This window comes from Lonchura striata, chromosome 1 (genome assembly GCF_046129695.1).
Source record: "Lonchura striata isolate bLonStr1 chromosome 1, bLonStr1.mat, whole genome shotgun sequence".
Classification (NCBI taxonomy): Eukaryota; Metazoa; Chordata; class Aves; order Passeriformes; family Estrildidae; genus Lonchura; species Lonchura striata.
In genome coordinates, this window is record NC_134603.1 from 154,824,531 (window position 1) to 154,838,118 (window position 13,588).

The window sequence follows — 13,588 nt, forward strand, 5'->3', positions numbered from 1 at the left end:
TTTTTTTTCCCTCCTCTTTTAGACTCTGTGTGGTTCAGTGCAGGGTGAGAGATATCAGAAATCTCTTAAAATAGACGGTTCTTTGCCTCACTCAAACACTTTGAACCAAATTCCTTAAATTTTTCTTGTATGTGTGACTAGACTAGAGGCACGTAGATGTGCTTGTAATGCCGTGCCTGTCCTTCCCTCCCTTCTTATTAGGATCCACCCAGCAGGACACATCTGCTGGCGTGCCTAATGCCAGTCAGGACTTTTCCTAAACAGCTGGCCTGCAGTAAAGTGCCCTTTTGCCTGGCAGGGAGTCCCAGTAGATGTTTCTGGGATAAGGGTTGCAGGGGTATGGAGCAACTGTGGGCTGATGCGGAGGCAGGACCATGTGCCATGGTCTCCTCAAAAGGATAAAATCTCTGTGGCATCCTCCAAGACCGGTTTTAAGGCACTTGGGTGGGGTTTTATTTCTAAACTTGGGTGGTCAGCCCTCCTTGGAGCTGAGCAGAGGGTGCCCAGAGGAGCTGTGGCTGCCCCTGGATCCCTGGAAGTGTCCAGGGCCAGGTTGGATGGGGCTTGGAGCAGCCTGGGACAGGGGAAGGTGTCCCTGCCCATGGACCTTCCAACCCATTCTGGGATTCTGTGACCTGCCTGACATCCAGGGGCTGGTCTGGGACTCAAATTCGTTTCCAGCTCTTCTCTCCACTCCTCTAGATTTCACCACCTGCTCTCAGGAAACCAAGAGAGCCCAAGATGTGGCATCCCCCTGCAACTCTTTCCTGCTGTTTTACATTTTAAACTGCCCTTAAGAGTTCCCCATCCCACACCAAGGTGCTGCTCACACCCCATGGGTCCCCCACGTCTCCTTAGCACCTGTGATGCTGGAGAAGGGAAGGGGGACATGACTGGAGGGATCAGGAGCTGATTTTAAAGTAGGTTTCATATGGCAGGTGGGTAAATTCCTTCCCTATGCTCCAAGATCACCAATTGCTGGCACCTGAAAAAGTTCCCTGCTCTCAGAATTATTCTGCAGGACTAATGGGAGAGGGATAGTCCAGTGGAAAATTAAGAGCAGGAGGTTGCTTCTTGTGAGGGGCTGGTGAGGTTCAATCACTCCAAATCCCACAGGTGATGCTGGGATCTCACCAAGACACTGATTTCACTAAAACCTCAGCTGGGACACTGAGATCCTACAAAGACATGGGGAGAGGAGTGCTGGGATGGAACTGAGCTGCGTTTCCACACCAGCACAAGGTGTTGCCCCACATCTGAGTCATAAAAAAATACCACAACTGCTTTTTTTCCCAAACTGAAGCCTCTTGCATCTGCTGATCACCTCGTTCTGCCAGGCTGTGAGCAGGGACAGGAGCCCGAGGCACCACGATCTGTCCCTCTCCGTGCCAGATGTGACCTTCGCTGGCCAAACGGCCCAACCTGGATGGATCCCACCCTGCTGACGGCTGAAATCCTCTCTCCTTCCCCAGGGGAGCTGCAGGCAGCAGCAGCCCCTGGGAGCCAAGCAGGAGCCAGGCATTTTGCAGCCCTGAATCAAACCCTCTGCAATTAGCACAGGACTTTTCATCAGCGCTCTGTTGTTTTTCAACGATAAAAGGGCTTCAGAGAACGTTTCAAACCGTACATAAACTGCAGCCTGCCAACACAAACACCATAAAAACACTCCCTATAAATCAGAGCTCGCCCTCGCTGGAGCTATCCAGATCCTCTGGAATGGCTAAAAAAAGTGCCAGGAGGCTCTGCAGCCACGAGATCCAGGAGGGAGGGAGATGAGCAGGGAGAAGGATTGAGAGAAAGCAGCTGAGCTTCATCCTCATCCTCATCCTCATCCTCATCCTCCCACCTTGGGATCTCCGGGAGAGCTCTGTGTTGGAAAGGATGGATAAATATGACTGCCTGGCAAAAGATTCACGATAGTACAGCCAGGATGAAAACAATCCCCCTTACTGGCTGGACAACACCCTTACCTACAGAGAGGTCCAAAAGTCAAATGGACTGTTCCATCTCAACCCCCAAAATGTACAGTTCATCCCACACCTGTAACCCTCCCCTGAAGCATCAGGTGTCTGTGACCCCATTGGCCCAAGTCTTGTTCCAGCCCACCTTGAAGCCCCCTGATAAGGGGTCTCCAAGAGGCCAGATGCCCTCTTGGATCTTCCCCTCTCTTGGATCTTCTCCTCTCTTAGATCTTCCCCTCTCTTGGATCTTCCCTTCTCTTGGAACTCCCCTCTCTTGGGATCCCCGCTCTCTTGGATCTTCCACCCTCTCCTGGAGCATCCTCTCTACCCCTTGTCTCTCCCCTCCCCATCCCCTCAGGCCTTGCCATGTGCTGCATCTGGCAGCTCCAAGCAAGACCTTCCACATCCCTAATAAACCTGATATTCCAAGAGCAGCCTTCAGAGATCTCTCGTCTCCATTCATCAAAGCTGTCCTGGAGCCCAACATTCTCTACAGCTCCACACAGAGGAATAAATAAAGGAGCTCCACACCCACACGCGTCCTGGCCAGCGCACAAAACCTCGCGTGTGTTTACCCTTAGACACGGAATTTCTTGCAGAAAGCTGAACCTCTGAGCTGGCCCTTCCTGTTCTCCAGGGTATTCCTCTGTGCTGTAACCACCAGGAGCTGGGTTATCCCACACAGCAGCTTCAGGAGCCCCCACACTCACGCTGACCTTGAGGATGGGCACAGGAGATCAAACCCTGCATTTGCCACCGGAGTTTTCCCCGACCTCCAGGCAGAAGCAGCCTCGGCCAAACCCTCCAGCAGCCCCAAGAGCCGAGCAGGGCCCGCAGGCAGGGTTTGACCCCAGCTCTGCTCCTTCTGCCGTGGTTCCCACCCACAGAAACACCAGCCCCGGCTCATCTCCCAGGCTGGGCCGAAGGAGAGGGGACAGCAGTCCTCCCTTCTCCCAAAATCCCGGCGGCACGCGGTCCATGGGGATTCCCGGCAGGGCTTTGCTCCCCGGCTGGAGCTCCTCACCTCACACCGGGATGCCGGGCAGGTCTCCATGGCCAGGGCAGGGATGTCTCAGGCTCCAGCAGCCCCGCTCTCCCCCGCACACGCCGCCTGCATCCTCTGCAAACCCCCGGCTCCATCCAAGCGGGCGCTGAAGCTCCGGCTGATCTCACCCGCGTCCCTGCGGCCCCGCAGCACGGAAAACGCTTTGTCCGGGGATTCTGCACCACCTCCCATCAAGCCAAACCAAGCATGCAGCAAAGCCCCGAGAGAGGCGGCCTTGCTCTGGATGCCCCGGGAGAAGCGGCTGCGGGAGCGGCGAGCGGCTCCTCCCGAGCGCCGCATCCTCCGGCAGCCGGAGCATCCCGGGGGCCGCCAGCCCTGCCCGGGGCACGGCAGAACTAAGGGCTTGTGGCATCTGGGATGAGCCTAAACACCCACCCAAAGCAGCCCGGGGGTCCCTGACACAGCCCGAGGGCTCCGAGCTCAGCACAGGCTGCTGGACCTGGTGGTCTCCCCTTTCCTGGGGGATCTCCCAGGAGCGGCCGCGCTATCAAGCGAGGCTGTGTCTACACGAGGGATTGCTTTGCGATGCCCGGGGCATCATCTTTCCCCCCTCTCCCTTCTCCAGCGCGGCTTTTTATTATCGGCTTGCTGTGATTTGGGTGGGAGGCGCAGAGCCGGCGCTGGCTCGCATCTCCCCGGGGCGCTGCCGGGGCAGGCGGGGAAGGAGCAAAGCGAGCAAAGCGCCGCTGCCGGGGCTGCGGAGAGCCCCGGGGCACCGGGCAGAGCTGCACAGAGCAGCGGCTCACAGAGACATCGGCCGTGCCCGCACACGGCTCCGGAGAGCGGCTCCTCCGCGGGGCTGCGAGCGGAGACACGGCCGGGAAGGAAACGGGGGCATTCATTCCTTAGCCAAGCCGGTTATTTCTGTCTGGCACAGCGGAGGAAAGGGCTGGGCAGAGCCCTGAGCAAAGCCATTGTCACCGGCAGGAAAAAAAGAAAAAAAAAAAAAAGATAAAAACGCGCCTGGAAGAATTTGGCTCGGGTTCATGTTTCAAGCGGATTCAGGTTTCCCAAGCAGAGGCTTCCGGATGCGCGGCGGGTGTTCCCTGCGGTAGGGAACAGGATTTGGGGTCGTGGTAGGGATCAGCCCTGCCTCGACCCGGAGGGTGGCGCAGAGAAGGGATGGAAGCACCCAAAGGTGCTCAGGACTGGGCTGGAAGTGATGCCGAGCCCCATTTCGGGGCTGTTTCCCCGTGATTTGGCCCATTTTCAGCCCATCGGGGGCTCGCTGCCCCCTGCCCTGTGTTTCACACCAATCCCACTTGCACAGCTCCGCGCCGGTTTAAAAGGGTGTGAAAAAGGGTCGAGATAACAGCACAAAGCAGGAACACAGCCTGAGCTGAGCTCCCTCGATCCTTGCTGTGCAGAAACAGACCTGATCTCTGGGGAAATGGGGACTCTGGGTGCTCAGAAAACAGGGTCCTGTCACCTCACCACTGTCCTGGCTGCTGTGTGTGGAGCAGCCGGTGCCACCCTGTCACCCCCTGTGCCACTGACGGGACCCAGCCGCTGGTGGCACCTGCCAGAGATGAGGATGTGGAGTGTCATTCATGGTCAGGGTGATGGGAGCGAGTGTGGGGAGGGGCTGGGGGGAAGCTGTGCTGCTCACAGACATCCCAAAAACACGCCACGGAAGGACAAGATGTAGCCAGAAGAATTTCAGGTGGATAGGAAAGAAAACCTCCCTGATAAACAGCCTGGCATGGGGAGCTGGTGGCATCTGCACCTCCCAAGGGATCTTCAGCCTCTGCTGATGTGTGATTGCACAAGTCACCCTCAGATCCCCCCCTTGCTCAGCATCTCCCACACCTCCACACCCACCGGGAGCCAGGAAAAGCTGGCATCCTCCCCAGGGGATGGAGAAGAAGCAAAAAGTCAAACTGCACAAGAAAGAGAGCGTGCAGCTCCTAGAGGAGCAATTCTGACCTGCTCCAGGGCTTGGCTTGTCCTCACAAAGTCACTTCATTCCTCAGGGACAGCTCAGAGTGGGACAAGGGCTCCTCACCTTCTGGGGATGCAGCCAGGGAAACACAGCACAAGCCACAGCACCAAAAAATGGGAGAGGCAGGGAACTAAACTTTGCTCATGTGCCTTAATTAATTTATAGCTTAGGGCTCCTCCTTTTCTATCCATCGTCCCTGTTTTCTCCTGCTACAGCCCCAGGTTGCAATGTGCAGAAATCCGACAAAAACTCCTTTATTTTCCCTTCTCCTGGCAAAGAGGAGCAGAAACCACGTGGATTTTCATGGTTGGTCACCACAATCTCCAAGGGACAGAGCGGGTCAAAGGGAGCTGTGCAGCCTTAAACTGACCCTTGGGATGGACACTGGGTGGAAGAACTCCAACCAGACCATAAATTACAGGAGAAGAGAGACCTCCCCAGCACTGGGATCATTCAGGAATATGGTGCACACCGTATTGCTGGGGAAGGAAGGGTTTCCTTGTGACACACACACACACAAAAAACCTTCCTGGTATTTTGGTCTTGGACAAGCCCCAAGGATTGTCTGGGAAATGGCTCTCCCAGCTTGCAGGAGGAGCACGAAGTGCAGATTCCCCATCTGCCTCACGGCCCTTTTTCCTTTTTCCGTTCTGGAACTGGGTTAGGTTGGGATTTCCTCCCTCTGACTTTCTAAGGAAGCTCAGGCCCAGGGCAGGTTGCCCTCCTGTGGCATTCCAAGGAAATCTGGGGGAAAGGTGAAGGTGCCTGTGGCCTCCCAGGATTTCAGGGACTCTGCTTCCCTTTGGGGGTAATGGAATGTTCGCTCACCTCCCACCAGGAGAGGACACAGCTCTGCCAACAAGCAGAGCTCAAATAAATTCATTCAGCTGAGCTCCTGTGCTTGGGATAGATGGGAAGGGCTTTTTGGGATGGAGGAGATGGAGGGAGGAGATGGAGGGAGGAGATGGAGGGAGGTCACCTCATGAACAAGGAGGGTCAGGAGCTCCTTGCAGCCCCCCTCTCCAGGAAATCCTTTGGACAAACACTGGTGGCAACTAAATCTGCACAGATCTGGAGGTAGAAGGGACATAACTCAGGGTCGTCCATCAGCCACGGGGAAGCTCTTTAGGATTTTGAAAGATGGGACAATTAAAAGCTGTGGAACTCCAACAGCATCTCCACATGAGGTTCATGTCAGGAGCTTGAGGTGGGGAGGAGGGATCCAAGTTGGAGACCCCACCCCAGAGGAGCATCCTGGGTGTTTGGTAGCCAAAGAATTTTCTCTCAAGGAAGGTTGGCCAAGAAGATGAGGCCACCAAGGAGCAGGTTCAGCTCCCACAGGTGGTGATGCTGTGAGCCACGAGCTCCCCTGCCTCAGTTTCCCCAGCTGCACAGGGGGGAACACAGCCTTTGCAAGGTGTTTGGGATGTGAAGATGAAAAGGGTGCTCACAGCCTTGGATTTTATTTTAAAAACAAGCCAAAATCACCTTACAGAGAACATAAATTTAACATGGATTAGAGACCCCAGCTGCAAATTCACATCTGCTGCTGGGATGAGCCCCCATGGCTGCTGCTCTCCAGCTGTGCCTGGCCTCAAAGCCCAGCTCAGGATGCAGGAGCTGGGGGATCTGCGCTGATGATCCCAAAGCCAGGAGGACACAGATCCCAAAATTTGCAGAAACCTCAGGAATGTAACACGGGATCAGCAGGAAAATCAGAATCTGGGGTTCCTCCCCCCAGCTCGGGTGATCTGAGATAAGAGGAGGTTTGGAAAGGGACTGGCCAGGAGGTCACAGAGCACAGAGGAGTTTCACAGAATCCCAGAATGGTTTGGGGTGGAAGAGACCTTAAGGATCACCTCATTCCACCCCTGCCATGGGCAAGGACAGCTTCCACCGTCCCAGGCTGCTCCAAGCCCTGTCCAGCCTGGCCTTGGGCACTTCCAGGGATCCAGAGACAGCCACAGCTGCTTGGGCACTCTGTGCCAGGGCCCCAGCACCCTCACAGGGAAGAATTTCATCCTTTTTCCATGAGAAAAAGCTAAACCACTGCTGGTTTAATCCCAACCTCCCTGGAGGTGGACTTGCACTGCCCTTGGTGCCGGGGGATGATTCATGCCAGCAAAGTGTGCACAAATTGCTGCCAAATAGGGATGTTGTGGCTCTCACCCCGGCAGGAAAGGCACCAGATGAACATTCAGGCTCAGCAAACGCATTTCCCACCCTAATAATCGGGAAAGGGCAGAAAATGAAGAGCAGGGTGGGAGCAGGGGGGGTGGTACAGCACAGGGAGGGGATCTGCGACGTGCCAAGCTAAATAAAACCCACCGGCAAAACATCAACACGAGGAGGAGGAGGAGGAGGGAGAACACAACAAAACAAACACAAAAGTAACATACGGAGAAGCTCTGGGCTCTGTCCTTCCCAAAATTGTCCCATCCTGGCCAGCTGTGGGTCCGTGGATCCCTGTCCGGTGCCGCTCCCAGCGCCGCTCTCCTCCTCCCTTCCCACCCCGCCACAGCTCTGACGTGGAGAAGGGAAAACTCCTGTGGATCTGCAACCCCAGCGCTCCCTGGGACAGCAAGGATTCCTTCAGCTTCCCTTTAGTTTGGATTTGCCTTCTCAGCTGGCGTGAACAACGCCATAAAAAAGAGAGCGAGATGAATAACTCGCGCTCAGTCTTAACAGAGCCAAGAGCGGTGCTCATGGAAAAAAAAAAAAAATCAGATCATTCAAATAGTCAAAGAGTTTAGGGCTAAAAATAGCAAAAAGAGCTCCTTGGAGCAGGAGAGGGAGGCGGGAAGCGGAGGTGCTGCAGCGGGATAAGAATGTTTCCTCCCTGTTTGGGATTTCTTTTCCTTTCTGCTCCAAACCTGGTGGAAAGTTGGCTACAAACTCTCCCTGTCCTTACAGCTGCAGCACCACCAAAAAACTTCATCCCCCCCACCAATTTGCATGCCTAAAGCAGTGCCTGTTGCTGAAATTTAATATTTTAATGTTTTTTGTTGACCAGAGGCTCCTATCCCAGCCTTTCTTCATCCCTGTTTTCCCAACCCCGCTTCGCAGGGCAGGGCGAACAGCTGGAAGCATCTCCCTGCTCTGTGGAGAACAGCTGGAAGAGAAAACAGCTGGAAGGGGACAGAAGGACATTCTCCTCCTCTTGCTCTCAGCCAGAGAGATTTTCCCCTCCCTGTGCACATCTCTGCTGCAGAGGGGGGGACGTTGCCCCAAAACAAACCCACAAACAGGGATTAAATAATTGCCCCACGCAGAGGCCACAACCTTTGGCACGTCGCCATCCGCTCCCTCCCATTGCCAACTCGCGTGATTTTATGGCTGACCTCACAAAAATTGATGTTTTCCTTAAAGGCCCCATGTTGTGAGGAGAGATTTGGCTTCCAGGAGTCCAAATCAGTGAGGTTTTACTCACTGTAATTAAAGAAAACCCCAAAACTGAGCAAATTTGGCATGAAGAAGACCCTAAACCTTTAAAATCTGGTGGCTCTTCATGTCTTAAACATACACAACCCTCAGCATGTCTTGAGCAGCTCCCACCATGTGCAACTCCTCAAAATAACTTGTTTTTCCTGGTTTGAAGGAAATTTTAAGAGATGTCCTTGCTCCTCTGAACAGCTGGGATGGGGCAGCCAAGTCTGGATCATCTAATTTAATTTCTCAAGTGTGATTCTGCTCTCCAGCTGCTTTAGGGGAGGAACAAGCTGGGAACAGCCTGGCTGAGTGTGCAGGGGTTCTGTGATCCCAGAAGGAATTTTCCAGAGGAAATTAGCTCCTGGGATGCCTCAGGGATGGAGGAGGAGGAGGGAGAAGGAGAGGCAGCACCACAGCTCTTGTTCCTGCAGCTGCTGCTGCCCTTGACACAGTCACGAGCCCCAAGTTCAGCCCAAATCTGAGGATTTCAAGGAATTCTGGGCAAGAAAACGCGTAGGGAAATCCTTTTTGTGATCACACAACTCAAAAACAACCTACAAATATGCTCCTAAAAAAAAAAAATCTCTATATCAGACTCTGAGCAAAGCCTTGTATGAAAGAGGTCCAAGCAAAATCCTGGATTCAAATTTTAAGGGATTCTCCAGAGCCCAAGTGGAGTTGGTTCTCTGTGTCTTTATGCAAATATTTAACGCAAAACATTTTGCAGGCTTAGGAAGAAATTAAAATTTTCATGGCTCTCAAAGCTGCCTTTATATATGTAATGTATAAAATGTAATAAATACATGATATATTACAAGGATCAATGAACAGTGACACGGCCTCCTGGTGTGAGGAACTTTTGGGATCTTTTTGCTCCCAAATCCACAATCCCTCCCCGTCAGAGAGCCCCTTCCTGGCTAGGAGGTGACGATGAAAAACCATAAAAACATTCAAAAAACTATAAAAACATTTTAAAAAATAAAACACTAAAAGAATTTACCCATCATTAAAACAAAACTATAATAACTTCAAATCTTAAAACCATAAAAACCCACTTACATTTATTTCCAGCTCCACTTACCTCAAACATAACATTAAAACAATTAAACTAATTAGAGTATTAGCTAAAAAAAAATCAGTACTAGTTTCATTACAACTAATGACCTAATAAATTACTGTTATGTCAAAATAACTAATTATTATGTTGTTATATCATAATAACAAATTATGTTATGTTATAATAACAAATTATTATATTATGCTATATCATAATAACAAATTATTATGTTGTGCTATAATAATAAATTATTATGTTATGCTATAATAGCAAATTATTATGCTATATGTTATTATGCTATAATAACAAGTTATTATGTTGTGCTATAAGAACAAGTAATATTATAATGCTACAATAACATGTTATATTATAATGATATAATAACAAATTGTTATGTTATAATGCCATAACAACAAATTATGTTATAATAACAAATTATGTTATAATAACAAATTATGTTATGCTATAAAAAATTGTTATGCTATAATAATAAATTGTTATATCATAATAACAAATTATTTTGCTATATCATAATAACAAAATACGTAAAAAATATATAATTTTGATTATAGCACAATAATGATATTTCATAATAAAATTATGCTATACTAAAATTATATAATAATAAAAATGTTATGTTATGCTATAATAAAAATTATTATGATATATAAAAATAAAAATTATGTTATGCTATAATAACAAGTTATGTTATGTTATAATGCTATAATAACAAATTATTAAGTTATGTTATAATGCTATAACAACAAATTATTATGCTATATCATAATAACAAATTCTGTTATGCTAGAATATTAAATTGTTATGTTATGCTATAATAATTATGTTGTTATATAATAATAACAAATTATTATGCTATATCAGAATAACCAATTACACTATGCTATAATAACAAATTATTCTGCTATATCAGAATAACAAATTACACTCTGCCACAATCCCAAATTCCGGTGCAGAACCCCAAGCCGTACCTTTCCCAGGAGAACCCCAAACTGTACCTGTCCCAGGAGAACCTTTCCCAGGAGAACCCCAGAGCTGTACCTGTCCCAGGAGAACCTTTCCCAGGAGAACCCCAGAGCCGTACCTTTCCCAGGAGAAGCCCAGAGCTGTACCTGTCCCAGGAGAACCTTTCCCAGGAGAACCTGTCCCAGGAGAAGCCCAGAGCTGTACCTGTCCCAGGAGAACCTTTCCCAGAGCTGTACCTTTCCCAGGAGAACCTTTCCCAGGAGAACCCCAGAGCTGTACCTGTCCCAGGAGAACCCCAGAGCTGTACCTGTCCCAGGAGAACCTTTCCCAGAGCTGTACCTTTCCCAGGAGAACCCCAGAGCTGTACCTGTCCCAGGAGAACCCCAGAGCTGTACCTGTCCCAGGAGAACCTTTCCCAGAGCTGTACCTTTCCCAGGAGAACCTTTCCCAGGAGAAGCCCAGAGCTGTACCTGTCCCAGGAGAACCTGTCCCAGGAGAAGCCCAGAGCTGTACCTGTCCCAGGAGAAGCCCAGAGCTGTACCTGTCCCAGGAGAACCTGTCCCAGGAGAACCCCAGAGCTGTACCTGTCCCAGGAGAACCTGTCCCAGGAGAACCCCAGAGCTGTACCTTTCCCAGGAAAACCTTTCCCAGGAGAAGCCCAGAGCTGTACCTTTCCCAGGAGAACCTTTCCCAGGAGAACCCCAAGCTGTACCTTTCCCAGGAGAACCTTTCTCAGAGCTGTACCTGTCCCAGGAGAACCTTTCCCAGAGCTGTACCTTTCCCAGGAGAACCTTCCCCAGGAGAACCTTCCCCAGAACCTTTCCCAGGAGAAGCCCCGGCCGTACCTGTCCCAGGCAGGAAGAAGGAGCCCGCGGAGCTGCGGACGCTCAGCACATAACCAGGGAGAGCAGCAGTGCAGCAGCAGCAGTGCAGCAGCAGCAGTGCAGCAGCAGCAGTGCAGCAGCGCAGCCCTGCAGAACAAAGCACGGGGATCAGCCCGGGCAGCTCTCTGCCAGGCACAATACGGCAGCGTGCCACTGTCCCCCTCAATGCCACCATTGTCCCCTCCCAGCCACGGCTCCTGGCACCCGGAGAAGCTCCTGCCCCTCGGAGTGTTGCATTAAGGTTTTATTTTTGTTGTTGTTTTTGTTGGGGTTTTTTTTGACTCAGAGTAGTTAAGAAGTGTTTAAAAAAGTTTTATTTTATTCTTAGAGTAACTGAGAAGTGCTTTAAAAAAGTTTAATTTTATGTGAAGACTAAGATAATAATATAGATGTTATAATTTACACTGTTATAATCAGAAACTAATTACAAGTACCTCAACTCATCACACTACACTGTAAATACTTTAATCATCTGAAATTACTTCTCACAAGTTCTACTATAATGGATCTTTTATAGTTCTAGTTCTCTAAAATACCTAGTTGTATTTATAAAACCATCCTTTAAAACTTGTTTCTAATTCTCTGTCAACAATATCTATCTTATTCTATAGTATTTCTAAATACTATACTTATTCTATGGTATTTCTAAATCTAAATCTAATTTCTTATCTCAAAATTTGCATACCAATATATCCTATATAAACCTTCTATCAAACTTTTAAACATTTCTACAAATTCATTTCCCTCAAGAGAGCTGAAAGGCTTCGTGCCACCCACTGGAGAAGGGCAGGAGGCTTTGATTTGAATCCCAGTTTTGCCTTGACAGCAGCAATGGGGTGAGGTGACTCCAGGAGAGGAAGGAAATGGGATCTGGTGGGAAATAAATCAGAACTGGGAGGATTGGGGTGAGAAGAGGAGTTCACAGAGATCAAACAGAAGGATGCTCCCTGGGGGTTTTGTTGGGATTCTTGCAGGAGTTTCCATCTGGATGCTGCTTCCAGGGGAAGAGCACACCGAGGAGCTGGAGGAATCTTAGAATCCCAGATGGTTTGGATTGGAAGTGACCTTAAAGCTCACCCAGTGCCACCCCTGCCATGGCAGGGACACCTCCCACTGTCCCAGCTGCTCCAAGCCCCGTCCAACCTGGCCTTGGGCACTGCCAGGGATCCAGGGACAGCCACAGCTGCTCTGGGAAATGCAGGGAGCATGGTCAGGGCACAAGGGGAGGCTCAGCAGGGAGACTTCACTGAGAAATAAAACTCTTAAATGGGAAAGTGGTGAGAAAACAGAGCCAAAATATTCTCAGAGGCATCCAAGGCCCAGAGAGGCAGCACATCCGTGGCAGCCACAGTGGTGAGAATTCCCAAGGGAAGGTCCTGCCTGCCTTTGGAAACACCAGGAGCTGCTGCAAGGACACCAGTGAAATGTCTTCCCTACAGGACAAAGGGGATCAGGCAGGGTTTTAGACAAAAAAAACACCAGTGAAGATCCCACCACAGCAACGCTGTGGGGTGAAGCTGCAGTGGGATGACCCCAAGGAGCTGCAGCATCTGTGCTTGGGAAGACACAGGGTGAATAAAATACTATGTATTAAAATATATATATATATGAAAAGGCAAATGAAACCTAGAAATGAAATGGAGCCAGGCTGCAGCTCCTGGGGATGCTGGCAGGGAGTGCAGGCAGGTGTGGGATCACCCTCCCTGCTCAGGGGACAGCCTGACAGGCACGCACCCCACCAGGGAGAGATCATCTCTCTGCTCTGGGCTGTGCCCCCAGTTTCCCCTCTCCACCCAAACTGGGGTGCTTTTTGTCCCTCCAGTCCATGCTCCCACATCCAGGAGGCATCACAGGATTTCAAACACGTTCAAAGCAAGGGATGAAGCTCAGGTATCCTGCACTTCCAGCTAAGAAAAAAAATAAATCTCTATTTTCTCATCCTATACCCAGCAGATCCAGGTCAGCACATTGGTAGTGACTGGAGCATTGCTCTTGGCTTTTTAAGATTTTTCCATCACCTCCATGCTGACCCCACATTAGGGAGCCAGGCCATCCCTAAAGTTCAATGCCCACCACACAGACACTTTGTTTTCCATCAAGAGTTGATACAAACAGGAGCAGCAACCCCTGTTCCTTCAGGGAATATCTGCAAATTAATACTGGGCTGATGCTTGGGCACCTTCCCTGTGCCCATTGGACACAGCTCCCAGGGGTCTTATTCCCACATGGCTTCAATAAAATAAACCCCTCTATGTGGAAAAAGTG

At 50.2% G+C, this 13,588-nt stretch overlaps 1 protein-coding gene across 2 annotated transcripts in view; it reads right to left on the minus strand.

The window, feature by feature from the left end:
- GJC2 (gap junction protein gamma 2) overlaps positions 1–11,454 on the minus strand; it is a 38,935-nt gene extending 27,481 nt beyond the window's left edge. Inside the window, exon 1 of one of the 2 annotated variants that reach the window (XM_031503760.2) lies at positions 11,285–11,454. The gene's annotated coding sequence lies outside the window, so the exon portion shown is untranslated. Of the gene's footprint in view, positions 1–2,985; positions 3,001–11,284 lie in introns of those variants that run through there. The other variant, XM_077789894.1, reaches the window with a different exon arrangement.
- Between the last annotated feature and the right edge of the window lie 2,134 nt (positions 11,455–13,588).